Source organism: Stegodyphus dumicola, chromosome 8 (assembly GCF_044657685.1).
Source record: "Stegodyphus dumicola isolate Sdum_Otavi_A_Nest chromosome 8, ASM4465768v1".
In the NCBI taxonomy this organism is placed as follows: domain Eukaryota; kingdom Metazoa; phylum Arthropoda; class Arachnida; order Araneae; family Eresidae; genus Stegodyphus; species Stegodyphus dumicola.
Genome location: NC_140775.1, coordinates 144,904,778 through 144,927,133, shown reverse-complemented (window position 1 = coordinate 144,927,133; position 22,356 = coordinate 144,904,778). Strand labels below are relative to the sequence as shown.

Sequence of the window (22,356 nt, the reverse complement as noted above, 5' to 3'; positions counted from 1 at the left end):
AAAAACATTTTGAATATGCCCTAATGGGCGATAACAAACGAGCGGATTTTCCTCATTTCTAAGAGAAATTGCGATTATCAATAGAAATGTCTGCCAAAGGAAGAGATAAATATTCAAACTTGGCAAACACCTCTAACCCTAATAGTTTCATCTCCCTTCGTTTGCTGATGAACCGTTGCTCTATCATCCCGACAGTTGAACTCCGTGTTTTCGGCCTTTTCTTCAAACGCCCAGCGTCTAGTTAATGAATGGTATGTTTGCATGCTGAGAGCTTGTGTCCCTTTTTTAGTGTTCTGTGTTAGTTACGTAAAGGAGGAAAATAGGCCGAAAATTTGGAATTCTTGTTCATGACCAGTTAGCGTTCATTTGTGACAAATATCACTAAAGTGAAAATTTATAGTGAATTCAGTAAAAAGCGGTCATTTTATTGCTTTCGTTTCTTTTCTGTGTGTGAATGATCTACCAAATCTGTCACATACCCTTCGAGAGACGCTGTGGTGCGGTGCGGTGACGGAGAAACGTTCTTGCGTTTTATTCAGGAAGAGGTCAGTTTGAATTATTCTCAACGTGCTGGAATAAGTTGTCAGGTAAGTAAATTTTTCTCATAATAGTTTACATGTACTTTATTATACTTAATCATAAATTTGATTATTGCGAACGTTTCGCACAGAATATATTCGCAACATAATTATAACATAAAAGAAATCCTTTTTTGACTTACAAAATGCTCTCAGAATCGTAGAATTCTTAAATGCGTGTGGTATAATAATTATTTTAATTTATATGCGAACATATAGTTCAGCATGAAATTTATAATTTAGAATTTAGACTGCACCGATTTAATTAGTGCTTATTCTGTAGTAGAAGATCTAAAAATAATTATTAAGCACGTCGAAGGATGATTCTTCGATATATTTATTTTTTTTCACTTCGCGATAAGTATTGCCACTTGAGGGAAGTATTTGTAGCAAACCTCGTACTTAAGCGATCCAGTAAAACTATAGTATCATGCTTTCTGAAGCATTTTCTTTCTGAAATAAATGCATTTGGTTTCCACGTGTTGTTAACCTAGGTTGAAATATTAATATCATAGCAATTATTTCCTTACCATTTGGTCTTCTCGTTTTGAATCATTATTGAACAGTCATTCTAAAATATAAGACCTTCAAGTTTATGTTTTTTATTATTATTATTATTATTTTTATTTGGGAAGGCTAATTCTTTAACTAGTAAGCTTCTCATAACTGCACAAATTAAAATTGTTCCAAGCGTGTGAAATTTAGTTATTTACTTGTGAAAAGCAGCAGTTTGGATGCATGTAAAAATAAAATTCTGAAAGTATTGCAGTGCTATGTAATATATATAATATTCTAGGCTTATAACTAAAATAGTTTAAGCAGTTAAAAGTGCACCCTCTTTATTTGATATCCCGTCAGGAGCGATTTGCTTTCATGATGGAAAGTTTAAAACCACCAGAGCCGATGCAGTTGGATGAAAATCTTGCTTCAGTCTAGCAAAGATGACTGCAATCGTTGGAAATTTATAAAGTAGCCAGTGTATTACATAATGGTGAAGAAAAGGTGAGCGTTAATACTCTTCTTTATGTACAGGAATTCGCGGTCTTGAAATATATATTGCATTTCCTGTAGAAGATGGTAGAGAAATAAAATTAATTAAGACAAAATTCACTCAATGTTATATACCACCGAAAAATTTTTCGTATGAAAGACATTTATTCTTTACTAGAGATCAAACACGTCGAAAACCATAGATGAGTATGTAAGTGATCATTGAAATAAAGCTAGAACATACGCGTTATAGTTAACGGATAGTCTGATAAAAATTTAAATTGTTTGTGGAATTAAAGATGATGTACTGAGAGCAAAATCATTTCATAAAATGGAATTAATATTAGAAAAAGATCTTAATATATGCAGATCTGCGGAAATAAGTGCAGATCAGATGAAAATATTAATAGATGAGGAAACCGTTGCCATTTACAAGTTACTAAGTAATATATGTAAAATGTTGCCATTTTCATATCAAGGAAAGTGTATACGCACATTTCTTTAATGTATTATCATTGTATTTACAGAACTATTTTATCTAAACTTTTTGTGTTTTAAATGTTCTGTTTGATATTAAGATTCTTTATTATCTCTTTGCCCCGTAAATAAAGCCTTTTGTTGTATTGGAATAAGTATTTTATCCCATTCCTCTTTGAAAAACTTTCCAAAGTCCGAAGAAGGTTGTAGGTCGATGTATGGACAATGCACGAGTCCAAAAGCTCAAAATTCCATATACGATATATCAGAAGTTTAGTAGGGCTTTAAGTGAAGGGTATGGCTTTGATACCCGTTTCTTGTTCCACTTTTGTCTTAGGAAATTAACAGTGAATTTCGTGGTGTGGCTGCTTGTTTTGACTGGATGCAGTTCTACTCATTGATGGCACTGTGGTTAAAAAGGTAGGTATTCCGTACTTTGATAATTGGGTATAAAATATATTCCTGGTAATATGTGAAGTTGCTGTTAACATTTTTCCCACTCTCTTTATTTTTTATTTGCCTTTATGTGAAAAACCAGCAACGATCATAAATCCCATTGTAAAAATTTCGTCAGATTCTTTGAACCATGTGTTGAGATTTTTTTCTCCTCTTTAATGAAAATAAATGGATCTCTCTTTTTTTTTTTTAATTGCAATAGCCCAAATTGGTTAATCTTTGGATTATGGTAACTTGGCGATTTTTTGGTGAAACTTTGGCGACTAACCCTGCTACAGCAACCTGCTAGTTTTGTTTTCACGAAGTAAAGGCATTTTTTTTTTTTTACTCAACATTTTCTCCAACAATCTACTAGCCGAATTACGCTTATACTAGAACTTTTATGGAACAAAAGTGCTTAATCATGACGTAGATAAGGTGCGAAATTGGGTGAAAGTGCAGAATCGCCCACTGCTTGCCGCGTTTTTAAGAACTGCACATACGCGTTATCCATGTACACGTCGACCTATTTTCACTTAAAAAAACATCCCAGAATTGCACAAAAATGGCATTGCTCACACTCTTGACTTTATGCATGTACACTGCTAAAGTCCTAGCTAGTAACTTTTATCGCCTTACCAAAATGTCGCCAAACTACCTGTTACCATATTTCAAAGATTAGCCTTTAAATTAATTTATTGCAGTCATTTAAAGTCATCTAAGTTTCATCTATTTTGACAACAGTTTTCCATTTTTATCCCGATAAATGTTTCTCATAAATAGTTCTGCGATATGGCGTGAAGAAAGACTATGCACATGATGTTCTTTCGGCGCTTTAAGATTCAAATCAGTGTTAATCACTTTCTTTCTAATTGACATTCAGCATTTTTATGATTGTGCAACTGTCCTTTGCAACATTATAAGAATTCCATTTTTTGCTTGAATATGTATTTGGAATAATTTTTCCATTTGAAGCTAAACTTTGACTTTTTCTCCCATTCTTGTTGACAATAACACCTATCGTGGCTTTAGATATTAGAAAAACCATGGCTTTCACAGCACTTTTTAATAACTAGATACGAATAATTTTCTTTGGAAAGATCACAAACATCGCTGTTCATTCATTGCTTTTTTTACCAGGGCCATTTCGCATTAAAACAGTAGCAGGTAATAATTTGTACTTTCAAAAGTATAATTACAGTTAAACAAGAATTTCTAAGCAAGCGATTTTTTTTATAGTAAAGCAAAACTGTGAACAAAATGTGCAAACAGACTCTGTATAAGACTTCATGTTTCTGTATTTTTTATCTGAGAGGTCTAATTCTTTAACTGGTAGGTTTGTCATAACTGCGTAACTTAAAATTGTTTCAAGCGTTAAATTGAAATCTATATATCTACATGCAAGCATTAAGATGAAACTGCGGGAATTTTTTAATCATATCATGTTTACTATATTTGTTCATTTAAAAATATTTTTAACTTTTTGAGTAATGATAACCCCCCTTCGCTTTATTAGACTGTAATCTGAAGTTTCTGATAATAGCATTGTTTTATATATATAAATATGTAAAATATAAATATTACTATGGCTTTGCTCTACGCGAATAGGCAACCTCTAATTAACTTTGCGCACTTTCATGATCTTCCCCATAGACCAGTACTTTCGAGAACATTCGAGCATAATACGGAACCGCTCCTATAATTGAAGAACTCGCGCCATTTTGCGTCAGAGATGGCTTTTCTTCGCTTAGCCGCTGTGACATCTTTTTGCTGCCGCTCTATCTTTGTTTGAGTAAGTATGACGCAGTAAATTTAAAGTTAATCGTATTCAGTCTAAGTTACTATCACATATGTAATCTTGAATGATCTGCCGTTTGAATTGAATAAAGAGGTGGAGCTAAAAAGTTAAATTCTTCGGTGTCGTCATTGGATTACACTCAGCCACAACAATTTCCGGAATTCCAATGTGAAGCCTAGCAATCTGATGTATATATATATATTGGGTATGCATTTAATGGTATCGAACGTAAGATTCCGCAATCTCTTTCCTTCTGTTTGGGGTTAAACGCTGTCCATCCTAATCTGATCTTGAAGAAATGGCTTGATAGGCCACCTTTGTAACGGACACGTTTATAAATCGGTCTCTTTTCTAGAAGTGGGACGAATCTTGATTTTTTTTTTAAAATTCGAATCCTAAAAAATTCTCGTATGTCTCGAATTCTTCATATAAAAATAATAAAAAGAAATCTGTACAAGACATTATTATTAGCTTTTCTGTAGGTTTAAGTCCTACAGGCACACTCTTGCACATTTTCCACTTAATATTCAGTCTTGCCAATTTACATGCATCTATATTTTTTAAGACGATTCCAATTAAATTTACTAAATTGAAGTAAAAAATTAAATTCGTTGAATCTTTATATTCATTTCATCAGCATAATCTGGGAAAATAATAGAGTAACAATTCAAATTTTTAAAAATTTTGTAGATTCTTTTAAAATCAAAGCAAGTATATAGGGGAATATCGTCTGTACTTATTTTGATTTAAGAAATAGGTGCTAAACATTGAGGGCTAAATTATCTTCAGGCAATATGAAAAATTAAAAATTTATTTATTTTTAGAACGCTTGAAGGTACATTCACTATGTGGAACTCCGGATTTCTAAAGAGTTGATGTTTTCATCAAATATCAGTGGAATTTAATAGTTACGTTCTGGTTGAATAAGCGTTTATGTTCAAACTGATCATTCGGAAGTTTTAAGACAAAAGTTCATTTGTATTTAGGTTAGAATTCGGATGCGAATAACGAAGAGAGCCCAAGGATTCAAGTTTCCAAATCTGGAAAATTTTTGCACGGCTATTCAGATATGTGGCCCATTCTTAGGTCTATCCTTATATATATATATAATGCGAAAGTTTTAGCGTAAGCAAGAAGACCTTGTCTAGGTTGGCTGGATGATTGACAAAACGTGCGAGATGTTGCGGTAGTTATTGCGGATGTTGCGGTAGTTAAACTGCGAGCACTTAGTTCCACTCTGCCATCCTTAAGTGCAAGAATCGACAACAGCCAAATAATTCCATTATGGAAGCATGTATTTATCCAGCTATATAAATCAGAACTGTGTACAAATAGATTGAAAATAGCATTTTGTATTTATTATTAATATAATGTACAATGTATAACAATTTTAGCTTCTTTTTATTCATTCTTTTATTAATGTAATAAATAAGTCAAAATTTTGACTTCTGTAGTAATATTTTGCATTATTTCTGAACACTGGCTGATAAAGTTGGTCTAACCAGTTCGGGCAACATGAAAAGTGGTATCGGTGCCATTTCCTAATACTTGCCAAGGCGCCGTGTTTCCGGGGCATAAAGGAGCTACAGGCATATTTTCCAAGTTTGGTATTTATTTGAATAATTATTATGAGAGAGGTTGTTTTACCCTTTTTTAGGATGAAAATATTTTATACCATGGATGAATTCTTGAGCATGAGTTACGAAGATAATGACGCAGAAGACAATGCTACAAAGTCTCCTCGAGGATGACCTAGTAATCATGATGATCGCTCATCAAGACACAGAGGGACATAACGGTACAAATGTGTTGGTACCTTATGGAGTTCGGTATCACGAGAGTCCTCGTCGAGGTTGCCGTGATACATATGTGAAGGCAAACAGTAGCCTATTTACTTAAAGGTGCCACCTTCTTCATAACATTTTATGAAATCATCCGGGACATGAAAATTCCTTGCTTTTATGCAACGGAGTAAACAATTATATGTAACAATTGTGAATCTGCGACGAGCTACCTAATACCGTCGGAGTTTAGTAAAGTTACCTTTTGTTTTTTCCGACTTTTTTTAGAGTGCCATTAAATATTTTTGCTTCGTATGCTTTTTTTTGGGGGGGAGGGCTGCATCAGTGTTTCGTATTCCAGTATCAGATACGGTAACAGCATCACAGGCATCGACACCTCGGTAATTTTCCCTCTCGATCATCTGCCCCTGTTTCAGAAACATACTATACATTATCGCTACATGTTTAATAAAGGATTCTGTTCAGTATTTTGGAAAGATTGTGTACCTAAGACACTCAGAAATATGAAAAAATACTAATAAATTTTAAATTTAGCGAATGAGTATTTTCGAACTGAATAAGTCAGTTGTTCTCAAACTTAAGGTTACTGAAGCATTTTAAAATTTTATACTTTAAGAATAATTAGGAACAGAGACAAGTAATAGTATTTAGCGGTGAAATTACTGCTGAACACCGATAGTACAACCGGGGTTCGAATCCCGCCGAATTGGCTGGCTGCATGGGCATTTTTGTGGTTTTCATCATGTGTAACATAGATACGACGCAGTTTCCTTTAGAAAATTCTCTTTAACTCGGATCCCAAATAGATTCACAAAGCGAAATGTTGGGGTAGCGAAAATTTAAATTCAGGTACATGAATATAAAGGAACTTTAAATCGCAATCTTTTCTTTAATGTGTACATTTTTGTACAGCGAAATTATAAAATCGTAATATTGGCCAATTTGAAATGTGAATTATATTTACATACTGCAAAATACCACTGAGCGCACCATAATAGCTGTGTCCCATTGCAGTTTCAACATATGAATTATTTAAGAATCAAAACATTCTTCAAATACTCCGTACGTACCTTGCGGCTCAGTTTTATTGAATAAGGCCAGAATAAGGTCAGTGCGACTAGTGCAATGATAACGCTTTTCTAGTACACAAGTCAATTATTTCTTTTCCTCGCAACAAGCGTGCACATAGCAAGAACAATACAGTATTGTATTTTAGTGCTTTACTCGACTCTAAGTTTGGTATTTATTTGAATAATTATTATGAGAGAGGTTGTTTTACCCTTTTTTAGGATGAAAATATTTTATACCATGGATAAATTCTTGAGCATGAGTTACGAAGATAATGACGCAGATGACAATGCTACAAAGTCTCCTCGAGGATGACCTAGTAATCAAAACGATTCATCTAAGATTCAAAAAATATATATATATAATGAGACATTTCTCCAACGGCTTTGTTTACAACAACTTGATAGTAATGAATAATCTTTTATTTTTAATAATGAATGTTTTGGTTCTAGAGAGTATTAAAGCATCAAAATCAAAAAGACATCTTGAATCCAAGCATTCTTCGCCCGTGAATAAACCAAAAGAATATTTCGGGCCACTGTTAAAATCTTCAAATAAAGAAGAGCAATATTACGACAAATGAATGATTTAGAAAAAAATATTTATTCACGGTATCTGAAGCTTCATATCTGATTGCTAGAAATAAATATTCATACACCACTTAAAAAGATTCTGTATTATCTGCTACTATTAAAGTGATAGAAGTCCGTCATGGAAATATATATGGTGATGAAATTCGGTAACTTTGTGTGTCAAAAGACGCAGAACAGATATTCTAAAAATAGCAATAACTGACTCGGAACAATTTCGTACTAGTCTTTAAAAAAGTAAAAAATTTATGACTGTGTGACTGACTGCAAATTCATTTAGACAGAACAACTGATACTTCCAAAATACCTCAGATGTTAACATTATGTCAGACACATTTATATGTAACACCGATGAAGAATTTTTATTTTGTGCTTTGGAACATACAAGAAGGAAAGACATGTATAATAAGGTGTTGGTAAATTTTTTAAAACTTAAAATTTATAATTTTGAATTGAATTATGCACATATGGTCCATAAGCGGCGACGGGCGAAAATATTGATTTTAAATCATTTTTTGAAATTGCTGATAATGATCATTTAACTTTTATACACTGCCTGGTCCATAGAAAGCGGTTTGCAACAAAACATTAACAACGTAATTGAACTATGCGTCTCAAGATGCTGTCAAAATCATTCAGTTTAATCAAAAGCGATTCCTTAACAGCACTTTATTTTCAAACCGCTGTAGAGACATGCTCTCAATACAAAATTTATAATTACGCGCTGAAGAAAGATGGATGTCAAGGCGTTGAAGTAGATTATTGCTATTCAAAGACGATATTGTTATGTTTTTAACCGAATAAAAATCTTAGCCTACGGCTATTTTTCAAAATGACTTAAAGCTGTTATCAGACATTATTTTAAAACTAATGGATCTCAACTTGTCTATTGAAGGGAAAAATAGCAGTATATTTACTTATTGGAATGAAAAAATTGAAGATTTTGTTGAAAAGGCCAACATTTGGAAAAATAGTATGTAAAATTAATTTATTAGAAATATCTTCGACTATAGACAATTTACAGTTTGAAAAAATTATTGCAAAACTTGAATTATAAAAATTGTTGTAGATCACATAAAAAAACCATAGAAATACAATTTTTCAAATATTTTATATCGAATTTTGATTTCAAAAAGAAACCACTTTTGATTGATATTAATGACATTAATCGTCTGACATATAAAGCCCAACGAAAATTTGTTGGAGTTAAAACTTGAGTTCCCAAGTCATTAAGTGGATGCTAGATGGGAGCTAGAAATGAATTTCCCTTAATTTCTGAAATGGCATTAAAATGTTCCTCTGTCATTCAGCACCATTTACTAACGTGACAGGACTTTTTCAGCTTTAGCGCTTATTAAATGCAAATATTGTACAACGCTAAAAACGTTGAAAATGCTTTACATCCAGCAGTGCAATCTAAATATTGCACCAAGATTTAACGTGTCTGTAATTCTATACAGCATGAAAAAGCACATTCCTCTTATTAAAACGTGATGTACTTTATTTATTATTTTATACTTGAAATAAATCCTAAAACTACTAATTTTCATGTTGTTTACCAAAGAAATAAGTTATTTATGGGTGTACATTTATTTAATATTTGGGTTGCGAAAAACTCTCGGAAGATAAAATAGGGTCATTACTGAAAAAAGTTTCAGAAGCACTGCCTTAAGGCAGATAGCCCTTATGTGCTTTACCATATCAACTAAATTAAACCAAACTAAATACAGTGTACTCTCCATACACTGTACCTGATACTCCGGGTGCGGATTATCCGTGTGAGGCGATACCTGTGCAAGCAGACTCATTATTATGCGCGAAAGTGTGTAAAGAACAACGGACGGTCTAATGATGGCTAAATTTTAACCTCCAAATGCTTGCCAGTTAGTGTCAGCCGATGGACCAATGTGTAATATCTTCAGTAAAACGACTTTACCGTTTTGATCTTTTCGTAACTCTTGCTGAGAAAGATAATAAAGTTCTGCAAAATTTTGAAAATGTCGGTGGGGAAAAAAACATCGAGGAATGTTTCAATAGCGATTCGACTGAGCTGGGGTTTCAATACCAGAACAAATGCGGATATTGCTTGGAATGTCACAAAAACAAAAGAAGCAGAGAGTGGTGCTGAAAGTACATTGGAAAAAGGTGCTTACAATGGCATTAGTTCGGTGACAGCAATGACTTCTGCTGAAACGCTGTTGGACTTCGTCGACCAAAGGGGATTCGAATGCAATGATAAAACAGCACTTCGAAAAATACGCGGTGAAATTCGACAAATACTTAAACGTTCTTAAAAACAAAGTAAAATTACTGATTTCTTTCAGAAATAAATACTTACAATATGTATGAAAATTTATACTTTGGATTATCTGTTTTTCATTTATCTGTGACCTACTTCTCCGGCTTTAGCTCGTATAATCGAGAGTACACTATAATATAATATGAAATTTTTATGGCGCTTATCCATTGCAAAATGAATTTAGACTATTGATTTTCTTTAATGTTGTTTACGTGTTTGTAATTTGAATTTAAATTATGTATTCTGTATTAACTTGCGTAAACTTGATTACAGATATGTTGGTGTTTCCTACACGTATGTCTTTATTCGGGTGAAAGGATCTGGAACATTTCACCACAATCATGAAAGATGGCAAGTGTAAAATGGGTAAAGAAACACTTGGATATGTGGTACATATCGTAGTATATACTCATGTGCCTAACAAGAACAAAAGGAATTAAAAGCAACTAATTTATTTTGTAACCAAAGCCTATCTAATATTTATTCGTGACATAGAAGGCAGGTGCTGTTGATGTTTTGAAAGAAAAAAAATTCAGTGAAAGCATTTGTTGGTCAAAACAGGAATCACGTGCATATAGTTCGGGATAACGTAAAGTATTATATCAAAAATATAAACTAAACCATAAATATTACTTTTGATAATTGATGTAGTTTTTTTACTTTCTGACTAATTGATGTAGTTTTCTACTTTTTTACTAAATGAAGCAGTTTTCTTCTTTCGGAAACAAAGAAGCGAACAGCAGTACCGTCACGGGTAAAACTTAAGCAGGAAATGTATGACAATTAATATTTTATTTATGAAGTCTTTAGTTCTTAATTTCTGCATTGATAACCTTGAGCATAGAAAAGATTAATTTTTGGGTTACTTCAGATGGAATTTTTGCCAATTTTTAATAAGTCTTTTCAAATGGTCTTAAGTTCTGTTTTTGTTTGTTGGTGTTGCCGAAAAAGTATGAAACCCGGCATTCTATAGAATACCGAAATCTGGCCGGCAATGTATGAAAATTAAATAAAAATTTCATACATTGATAAACTGGCAAAGTATGAAATACATCTCCATATTATATACAGTGCTTAGTGGAAGTATATGTATTAATTCGTGCAATATATTGGCAGTTGTAATGAGTATGACCGAAGATAATTTGACTTGTAAGATCTGAAGTAATTTTAAAACCGCTATATACAAGCTCACAGTTCATTTTATGCTCTGAGAACTTGTCTTTGTGTGTAAAAAAAGTAATGAAGTGATTTCAAAATGTCATTCAAGCCTTTGTTGCAAAAAATAGGTTAATTTTAATTTCGTGCTTTTGATATGAACATTTCGTTTTTTTTTCAGTAAGAAAGGCATAAATTTTGTTTCGTATCTCTTTTTGTATTTGCATTTTGAATTTAAAAAAAACACTTTTAATGCTTTCTTTCATTATTTTTTCAAAATAACATTTGTATTTTTGAGGAATGAACGTCTTTTGAATAATATTTTTATCTTGACCTTTTTTTCATTCTTTGTCGAAACAGCATTTGCCATTATGCAGAATTATATACAATGTCTAGGTACGTAAAGAATATAATAATTCTCATATTTCAAACTTTGCCTAAAAACGCCAGGCATTCTATAAAATGTCTGTGTAGAATTCAGGCGTTTTATACTTTGCCGGTAACATATGCACTCTGTTACCAAGCAGGATGTAGGATAAAATAGTGATGGATAGTATGAGTAGGGCATCCTCAGGGGGTGAGTAGTATCATCTACCATTATTCTACTAGAGGGATATCCCCCCCCCCGAGAGTAGTGATAAATCGATAGTATGAGTAGGACATCCCTTGCAGAGGGTTCGAGCATGACCCATTGCTTAATACAGTCAAGAATGTTTTTATATTGATGTATGTTATTATTATGAGTATAGTATATTGCTTCCTGAATTGATGCAATACTGTATTTTACAGTCTAATAGTGACCCACCAAATCAAATAAATAATTTTATTGACGTAATTATTTGTTTCCAATCTTCCAATACTCTCCCTACTCCGGTGGATAATTCTCTACACATGCCCAAGTACTTTATAAAATTAATATCAGTCATTATAAAAACCTCCAGGCAAACAGATAAAAAATTTTATAAAGGAATAAGGAAATCGCAGCAAAAACAACAAAATCTTCTAACATATTGCAACGTATACTGTATAATTTCTGCGGCTTGTAAAACGATACGGGTAGCAGATATTCTTGGGTTAATTCTGTTCTTCCGTATTTGTTATTGGAGAATATTTTCTTTAGAAAAGTCTTGATGGATTTTATATGTTAATATTACTGTCATTTAAAAATCTTGGGTATTTTCCGCCCGGATATAATTTCAAATAGCGAACATCATGAGGTATATAATTTTTTCCCTTGTATTTACTAAGCAAAATTTATCACATCATCAGGCGGCATTATTCTCACATGAGCACACTTCGATCATAATGCTTTTCAAATGACTTAAACTCTTCTGCAAATCTGTCTTGTCGCCAGGCTAAATTCTTGTCATTGCAGTGTCGAATTATTGCAAATTATCACGAAGGATTCTGCGATCAGCTTTGGGATGAAACTGGTTGTAAAAACATTTCTTTTAGTTTTGTGCTAACTTCCTGTTATGTGACTTTGAAAGTTTTGGATTTATCTTGACGAAATTCACGACCATCTTCTCTTCTTTGGCGATAAATCTAGTGGATCTTTTATTTTTCAGTTTTTAAGTTAATTCAAAATGCTTAATTGTGTTTCTTAGGAAAATCGGCTTTAATTTACTATATTCTGAATTTCATAATATATTTTATTCAGATTAAGTAAACGCAACAAGAATTTTCTTTTTATGAATTGCTGTTTCTAGCGTCTTTGATATTTACTTCCAAAATAACAGTAAATGACTCAAAACCGTAACAATTTTCATGCTGGATGTGGCCAAACGAAACATTAAATTTCATGTGTCTGTCCATATTAACTGAGGGAAAATGCAACGAAGTTTATTTGCATAAATATCATCACTATATCAAATCTCTCGTCAATTTAAATAATTTTCTTAACGGTAGCCTAGCATGTGTAATGTAATGCATTCATCTGGAATGGGCGAGCTCAGTGGCCATTCGGCTTTCTCTTCATCGAAATAATTAATCAGAATGCACTGCGAGACAGCCGAGAGAAGGGGTGGCAGAATATACACTAACAACCAAGCCTTACGCGAGATTCGAACTTGCGCTGTATAGTTGGAAACAACCAGTCTGCTAGATTCTCCAACGGCATCCCATTCAAATTGTGCGCATGTAAATATGTTTTAATTTTTCATATACTAAGATAACGCTAAGAGTATTTTAATTCGATGTTATTCCTTGAGGAATAAATATTTAATTATTACGCAAAAAACTCTTTGGATTGCACATATTTTTCGTATTTAATTCCTGCAAACATTATTAGATGATACAGGATGATGCACATTTTGGGGCAGACAATGGAAATGAAGATTTTAATAATTAAATTACAAAGCTAAATCCTTTATTTGGAATTTTCTTATAAAGCGTAAATAAGTAACTAAGAATGTATGATGAAAAGAGCGATCAAAATTATTTCTACATTCTGTCATTTTTGCATGGACTATGTAAAAATTCCTACAAACCTTCGAGCATATTTTTACTTCCGCTATACACTAATAGCGACGCTTAACATTCGCCACAGTTAAGAAATGTTTTAATTTCATTCTTCAGAATCTGAAATAGAGCACTGAAACAAAGCGATTTTCTGTATTCTTTCGGATTTACTGTTTCGTCCGCTCGTGACGTAGTAGTTTAGAAGATAGAGCTATTTTGCATTTTCTGTTATCTCTGTTGATGTTTTCGGTACGCTATCACGTGTCTACCATGCTTAAGATTTTCGGATATATCGATAAGATGAAAGTTCTAATCAAAAATTTTATCAGCAAGTTATAGTGGAACATGTTTTAGTAATTTAGCAATAAAAAAATTGTTTGTCTTTTCAATTTGTAATTTTTAGAATTTCATAGAAATTGTAATTTTCTTAGAATTTTATAGAAATGTAATTTTCATTTTATTTGTCTTAGTATCACTTAAAAAAATCCTTATTCAAATTGATATATATATATATATACAGACTTATATTTCAGAGTTATTCCACTGATTAGGAGTCGGAGCATTGCCAAGTACAGAAAATCGTCAATGTTACTTGAATGCATTTTTCATGAAATAAATTTCTCAACTCCTGTTTTTATATAACCTGGATAAAGATAGTAAACAACGTATTTACAATTAACAAAGAAAAAGTTTAATTTTTGCTTTCGTTAGAGTTTAATTTTTAAATAATTCATAGAAGATTCCATAGATGAGGTTGGGAAAACACGTGATACGCTGGTGTAAATACGTGAATGCTTTTCCAAAAATCCTGGTTTGGAATACTGAGCTGATCACTGATAACTTCTTTCAAAAAATGAAAAATATTTCTAGTGTAACAGCTTTTTAAATAATTATTAAAAATCTCATTATTTCATTTTTTATTGTTTATTAATTTCAAAGTACACTTTACAGCCAATTTAATTGGCATAATCCTTTGTTTGTTTTGCCATCGCGTAGAAAATGGGAAAACCGGCTCATATTGACGTTATACTCCGAACCTTCCTGCAGGCAGCCCGTTCGACGAGATTCGAAGCTTTGTCGAACTATCAGTATTCAGCGGTCTTAATCATTCGACGGCTGGGATATATTAATCTAGGAAGCTGCTGAGATGTATTACATTAAGCTTCGATTCTTTAACGAATCGAATAAACGAGAGCGTGAATATCATGGGAATGAGAATGGAAGAATTAAAAATAGAAAATAAATCCAACTTTAAAATTGTATGTTGTATTTTTGAGACTCGGCGATAAGATTAAATGAAATTAAATAATAAATAAATAATATTAAATAAAGATTAAACAAGGATTTAATTTCTTGTTTTATTTTACAACATAGCTCAACCCTTGCGCAACAATGAGCAGTAAAGCCAACAAATTAAATCAACTCATGAAATTAATCAAAAAACCCACTATACTCAATATTTAGAGTAAAAATATTGTTAACCATTTATAACGTTGCGCGCCTCTAACTTGCACGCAACCAAGAGGTGACTGTGAAAGCTTGTATAAAAGATAGAGCCTTGTGAAGGGTTTAAGTCCCTTTTTATTCAACGTAATAAATTACAATTGCGTCCTCTTGATGCTTACAGACTGTGCCAACTTGGCAGTCAAATAAAAATAATAACCTGAAAAGAAAGTAAAGACAAGATTTTAACTACGAGGCTCTCTAAAATAACTAACTCACCGTGTTTTACAATACTGCTGCTAATTCAGCAGACTTGAAGCTCACTGGAACAATTACCACTACTTCCCGCCAAGCACATAGGCCGCAACGCGGGGTTCTTCAATTCTCGCTAACTACCTCCGCGCTCGCTAAGTAAGAATATCACACACCGAACTCGTTTCCTTGCTATTTAACTCATACTACTTCCGCTGATAATTTGAATCCTTGCGCGTTCTACTCAAAATTTACATATTCTGGCATTGGCAGTTCCAGGGGAAAGTAAGGCTTGACAGGAAAGATAGTTTAAACTTAAAATAAATGTTAGTTAAAATAAATATAAACCCTACATTTGCCGCTGCCAGAATTTGGAAAACTTGGAAGGAGGTCCTACAAACGACCTGTTGTAAGTTTATCTAATTCTGAACTAACTGGCGAGAACCTCGTTTACACAAAAAAAAAAAAAAAAATCTTACGTAACAATTATACTAAAATTCTGTTGCTCGTTACAAAGCTTTCTTCTTACAGCAACTTTTCCTGGACTTCATCAATCAATCTTGGTCTTTCCTTCCAGCATCTGGAAGGAATAAGTATCAGTATCTTTCTACATACATTATAACTTACACTTTCTTGACACAATAAATTTTTGTTTTTAAACGATTCGTTTTTCTTAGTTATTGCTTACTTCACATTCATTCAATTTTTCAAGCATTAATTTAACTTTACCCTGGCTCTCCACCGTGTGTGGTGTCAAACGGGAATATTCGTGTTTTAGTCTTACAACACTTCCCCTAACCAGGGGGACCTTACTCGACATTCTACAACTCAATGAGCTACTTTAATATTCTTAAAAATTCAAATGTAGGTGGAGAACCCTACAAAACACATTCATTCTAACTTCCCCCTCATTCATCTTTAAACATGCAGGCTTTCGCTCTAAAGCATGACTTTACAGTTTAATACTTAAATTTTGACTTCATTGCTTTTAAGCATTCACTTTTAGCATCTACAATTTTATGCTTCTAGACTAAATTCTACTTTTACATAACCTTCAAGTATTTACATACATTTACAAAATTTTAATACATATGCTTTTTACAATTTACCATAAAATGAATAAGAGAAAATAAATTTTTACTTTACTCATTCTTCGCCAAGCTGGCGGCACTGAAAGTAAAATTCTTATTAATACAAGAATACGAAGTTATTTTTATCTCCGGCCAAATTTTGGCTTTAACATAACAGAATTAGTCTTTCGACCAACAGAAAATGCTTGTTTTTAGCTTTTACACTTAAAGAAAATAATACTTTTGCCTTATCTAAATAAAGTAAAACAAAACTAAGTCTCAACCGAGACATATTGACTTTCGTCAAAACATAGAACTTCGTACTTATGCATAACATTTCGGAACAAAAGAGAAAAATATTTATAGAAGGTTTTAACTTATCTTTGAGTTTTCGATGCTTGAAACTCCGTCATCCGTTTTTGGCAAAATTGATCCCAAGTTAGAGGTTTCATGGATGTCAATCTTCTCCTTATTGATCTCCGAGTGTCGTCCACGTTGCTCTTTCTTTTGCGTCCTCTACATGCTGGCCTCTTGAAGGAGTAATCGTCTGGTTGTTGGCCTTTGCGTTTCTGCCTGGGACGGCTGGTCTTGACGTCCTCCGGTCTGGAGTCCTTCTTGAATTTCTTCTATTCCTCGTATTTTTGTGCCTCCTGCTGGCGTTTCAGTTTCCGGAACGGCGGCCTTGCTGGCACCTGACTCTGTGGCCGTGTGCGCGTTCTCCTTGATGTGTAATTTCTCCTGCTATCCTTTGTAGGTGGTGTTTTTCTCTTTACCACGGTTTCTTTACCCGGTTCATCTGTATTTTTGTTTTTCTTAAACGCCGGAGTTTGAAAATCATGTTTTCTTTTTGATACCGACGTCCGGGTTGTAGAAGTGCTAGGTCTCTCTTCAGTTCTCTGTTTCTTGGGTGGTGGAATAGTTGTTGTAGTGTTTGAACCTTCTACTTCGTTTAGACTTGAGTCCTGCAAGAAACTTTTAAGGATTTCAAAATCATTTGGATTATAGTATTTTTTCACCTGGTCGGGACTTGCTTTACAGATTTCCCCTCTGTCGTTCTTAAGATATAATACTACCCCTTTGATTTCCTGAATTACATAGGAGCCTTCAAACTTTGGAGCTAGCTTTGCCATAAAATTGTCTGGGGCACTTGATAAAGAAAATTTCCGCTTCAATACTTTATCCCCAACTTTAAAATCTGCTTCACGGCGTTTTCTATCATAATAAAGTTTCTGCCTATTTCTTGCCGTATCCGAGGTTTTAAGCGCCTGATCAATCAACTTTTGCACATCTTGTTGTTTAAACTCCTGCTCTCTTTGTTGCACAAAGAATAATTTATCTAAAGGCGTAATTAACTTTCTGCCTAAAAATAATTCTGCTGGAGTTTTTCCCGTAGTATCATGATGTGCCGTTCTTAAAGCATAAGCTAATTCATTTATGTAGCCATCCCAGCGCTTGTGATGTGTGCTCACGTAACTGCGAATTATTTTTACTATGTTTTTATTAACTCTTTCTGCTATGTTAGCCTGTGGTCTATACGGAACCATTTTGATATGGCGTATGCCAAGTCCATTGCATATGTTTTCAAATATTTGACTAATGAATTGTTTTCCGTTATCGCTAATGACTTTTATCGGTGCACCGTATTTTAAAATGTATCTGTGTAAGAATGCATCTGCGACTGTTTTGGCTGACGCGCGTTTAAGTGGAACAATTTCTATCCATTTTGAAAAATGATCTACTATTACTAAAAGAAAACGATTTTTATTTAACTCGCTCTGGGGGAAGGGACCAAGGAGATCTATGCCTAAAATTTCATTCGGAAATGTAGCGCGAATGCTATTTAAGTACCCGGCCGGGCTGTAATTAATATCATTTATTAACTGACATTGATTGCAGGACCTGACATACGCCGTTACTATTTTGTATAATTGCGGAAAATATACCGCCTCGCGTACTCTTTTTATAGTCTTTCTGACCCCGAGGTGGCCCGCTGTTTTTTCTTCGTGCAACTCCTTCAAAATGCTTAATCGAAGCGAGGCTGGGATGACTGGCTTATACTCAAGATTTTCGTTTGTTGTTTTCGTATAGAATAATAAATTATCTATTATTTCATAGTTTTTTGCTCTATTTCTTATCGCATCGATATCTGTATGCTCAAAGCTTTCGGGGTCTTTCAAATAAGCATAGATATTTCCAAATTCAGGATCAGCTTTCAGTTCAGTAATAACCGTATCTCTAGAATCTAAAATTTTTGAAGTCAACACAGCGCATTTAAGTTCATTTCCTTCATCGTCCAGTTTTATACGAGAAAGTGAGTCAGCTACATTGTTTTCCTTACCCGGTTTATATTTTATTGTGATATTATATTCTTGGAGTTTTAAAGCCCATCTTATTAACCTGGGCGTTAGGTTTTTTCCCGAGTAAAGTCTACCAACAGCCGCATGATCCGAAAAGACTGTTACTGGCGATTTGCCGAAATAAACTCGAAATTTGTGTACAGCCATTAATACGGCTAATGTTTCTCTTTCTGTAGCTGTATAATTCCTTTGTGTCTGATTCAACGTTTTACTAAAAAATGCCAGCGGATGGTTATTTTGCATAAGAACCGCACCCACCGCATAGTCTGACGCATCTGCCGCAATTTCCAGGTTTTCGTCCCCCTCAGGGAATTTTAAAACAGGGGCATTAATAAGCGCTTCTTTTAATCTTTCAAAAGCTGTGTTAGCTTCCGCTGTCCACGTAAATTTACTCTTTTTTCTTTTGATTACTAAGAGTGGTTCAACAATATTAGCGAAATCTTTTATGAAAGATCGATAGTAAGAACATAATCCAAGGAAAGATGAAAGTTTCTTGGCGGTGTTTGGCGGTGGGAAATTCTTAATAGCTTTTATTTTTGAATCTTGCGTTTCTATACCCTTTTGCGAAATTTTATAACCGAGATATTTAAGTTCTTTAGTTGCGAACTTGCATTTTGAGGCGTTAATTGTAAGACCGGCCTCTTTTAATAATTTAAAAACTTGTTCGAGGTCATTAATGTGTTCCAACGTACTACTCGTTATAATTATATCATCTAGATAAATTAAAGTTGATTTTCCTAGGACAGGCTTTAGAACAATGTCCATAGCTCTCTGGAATGTTGATGGGGCCCCACACAACCCAAAGGGCATGCGTAAAAATGCATAAGTGCCCGATTTTGTTATAAACGCGGTTTTATGTATATCTTCGGGTCTCATAGCTATTTGATAGTAGCCAGACGTTAAGTCCAAAGTAGACATATATCTTGTCGATTTGATCTGTCTAATGATCTCGTCTGTAACCGGCAAAGGGTAAACTGGAAATTTAGTAATGCTATTTAGTTTTCTGTAATCGATAGCAAACCTCCAAGCCCTTTTATCCGAAGGAGGAAACTCGTTCTTTTTCCTACATAGTACGACTGGACTCGCGTACTCACTATTTATGGGCGTTATTATTTTATTCTTTAACATCTCCTGAATATGTTCTTCGATGATTAGGTCTTTTTGTTTATCATAACGATACGGTTTAGTCCTACAAGGTTTTTCGGCATTTAATTGAATCTTGTGAGTCACGATCTGGCAGTTTCCTGGTTTTTCTGAAAACAAATGAGAAAAATTACTCACCACTTGCTGTATTGCTTTACTTTCCTGCTCATTCAGATGGCTAAGGTCCAATTCAGGTGTCTTCACAGGTTCCACCACCCTCTGGTCCATCTCCAACACCACGGAACTATCTTGAAAATTTAATTTGGCCCTCGCGGCCCTTAAAAAGTCCATACCTAAAATAAGAGAGTGTTGTAGGTCTTTCATCACAAAAATTAATACTTTGAGATTTTCCTCTTTTACCTGTAAGTTTAATGATAATTTCCCGATGCAGTGACATGTTTTTCCTTGCGCCGCTATAATTTCCGTATTTCTGGTTTTAAATAGTCGTATCCTATAAAAATTCTTTTTGAAGAACTTTTCACTCATAAAATTTCCTTCTGCTCCTGTATCGATGAGGGCTTCTACTGGTACATCGCCAACCAGGACTTGTATAATTGGTAGCTGTGAGTTTTTTTACGATGACCGTGTTTAAATGTCTATTTGAGGGTTTTTTTAAAACTTCCGGGGTCTGGACCCTCCCTTTCACAGGCCCCTCTAGTCGTTTAAAGCTTTCCTTTCAATCTGTGTCTTCTGGGTACGCGGATGCTTATTTTCAAATTTTCTTTTTGGGCCTTTACCTTCGAGTTTCGATGCGTTAGCTTGATAGTTCTTTCCCCCATATGAGCGATTTCCATTTCTGGTTTCCTCCTTCCTTCGGGTATGTTGAGAATATGTTTCCCCTCTCGCTTTTTCCGCTATTCTGCGATTTTGAAACTTCACCGCCAATTCGAAACGTTCCTGCAATGTGCTTGGGTTTCTAATTTCAAAGTAGTCTTGGACAGCGGGTAACAATCTTGGTAATATTATTTCAATTATCTCCGCATCGGGTTTTTTCCCATACAGCATATCCGTTAGCTTGATTTTTCGTAAAATAAAGTCCGTCAATTGTGCTGTATCCCGTTGATAGAAACTATATAGTTCGGCTTCCAGCCGTGCGCGATCTTTCACTATGGGGAAGGCCTTTACTAACGATTTTTTGAAATTTTCAAATGTATACGTCGGGCTTCCAAATTCACCTAGAAGAAATTTGCCTATATTTTTCCACCATAGCGCGGCCTGTCCTCTTAGTGCTGATGTGGCGATGGCAACTTTTTGTCTTTCAGGCACAGGGTAGAGCTGAAAGTGGTTTTCTAGACCTTCGAGAAATACCGCCACCGAATTTTTTCCGTCGAAATGGACGTTTGGCTTGATTGATGCTCTCAAAGTCTGGACCAGGAATCCAAATCCTTCTAACTGAGTTGTCATTTCTTGGTGTTGTCCAGCGGCTTCCATCCAGTTTTCGGCCATTTCAGTTCGATAAGTGTTCGGGCGCCAATATAACGTTGCTCGCCTCTAACTTGCACGCAACCAAGAGGTGACTGTGAAAGCTTGTATAAAAGATAGAGCCTTGTGAAGGGTTTAAGTCCCTTTTTATTCAACGTAATAAATTACAATTGCGTCCTCTTGACGCTTACAGACTGTGCCAACTTGGCAGTCAAATAAAAATAATAACCTGAAAAGAAAGTAAAGACAAGATTCTAACTACGAGGCTCTCTAAAATAACTAACTCACCGTATTTTACAATACTGCTGCTAATTCAGCAGACTTGAAGCTCACTGGAACAATTACCACTACTTCCCGCCAAGCACATAGGCCGCAACGCGGGGTTCTTCAATTCTCGCTAACTACCTCCGCGCTCGCTAAGTAAGAATATCACACACCGAACTCGTTTCCTTGCTATTTAACTCATACTACTTCCGCTGATAATTTGAATCCTTGCGCGTTCTACTCAAAATTTACATATTCTGGCATTGGCAGTTCCAGGGGAAAGTAAGGCTTGACAGGAAAGATAGTTTAAACTTAAAATAAATGTTAGTTAAAATAAATATAAACCCTACACATTAATAAATATTTATCAGCTGAGTGCGTCCACGCCACACACACTTTTTCTCTTCGCCGTTTATAATGTAAGATCCTTGCTAACATCGAGTTCTTGAAGAGAAATCGCGGCCAACGGGCTGGTTGTATGGACGTTGTCTTAGATTTGCCTATGTTAATACGAGACCGTTTTCCGTAAGAAAATCCTCCATCTAGGCATCTCTTCCTTGGGTACATTTTACCCATTACCATTGCTTTTCTATTGCAATATATTTAAACAAACAAACGAACTCTAAATGAAGGCACCTAAGATATGTTCTAAGTCGGTGCTTCTTAAACTTTTTTCAGTCGCGACCCCTTTTTATCACTGAGATATTTTCGCGACCCCAGGACCCCATAATATTTACTAAAATTTTGTGGGAC

The 22,356-nt window shown here is 34.3% G+C and overlaps 1 protein-coding gene across 1 annotated transcript in view; it reads left to right on the top strand.

Moving 5' to 3' along the window:
* Positions 1–163: 163 nt before the first annotated feature.
* The window catches only part of LOC118187635 (putative sodium-dependent multivitamin transporter), a 116,326-nt gene continuing 94,133 nt past the window's right edge, over positions 164–22,356 (top strand). Inside the window, exon 1 of the mRNA XM_035357893.2 lies at positions 164–587. The gene's annotated coding sequence lies outside the window, so the exon portion shown is untranslated. The remainder of the gene's footprint in view (positions 588–22,356) is intronic.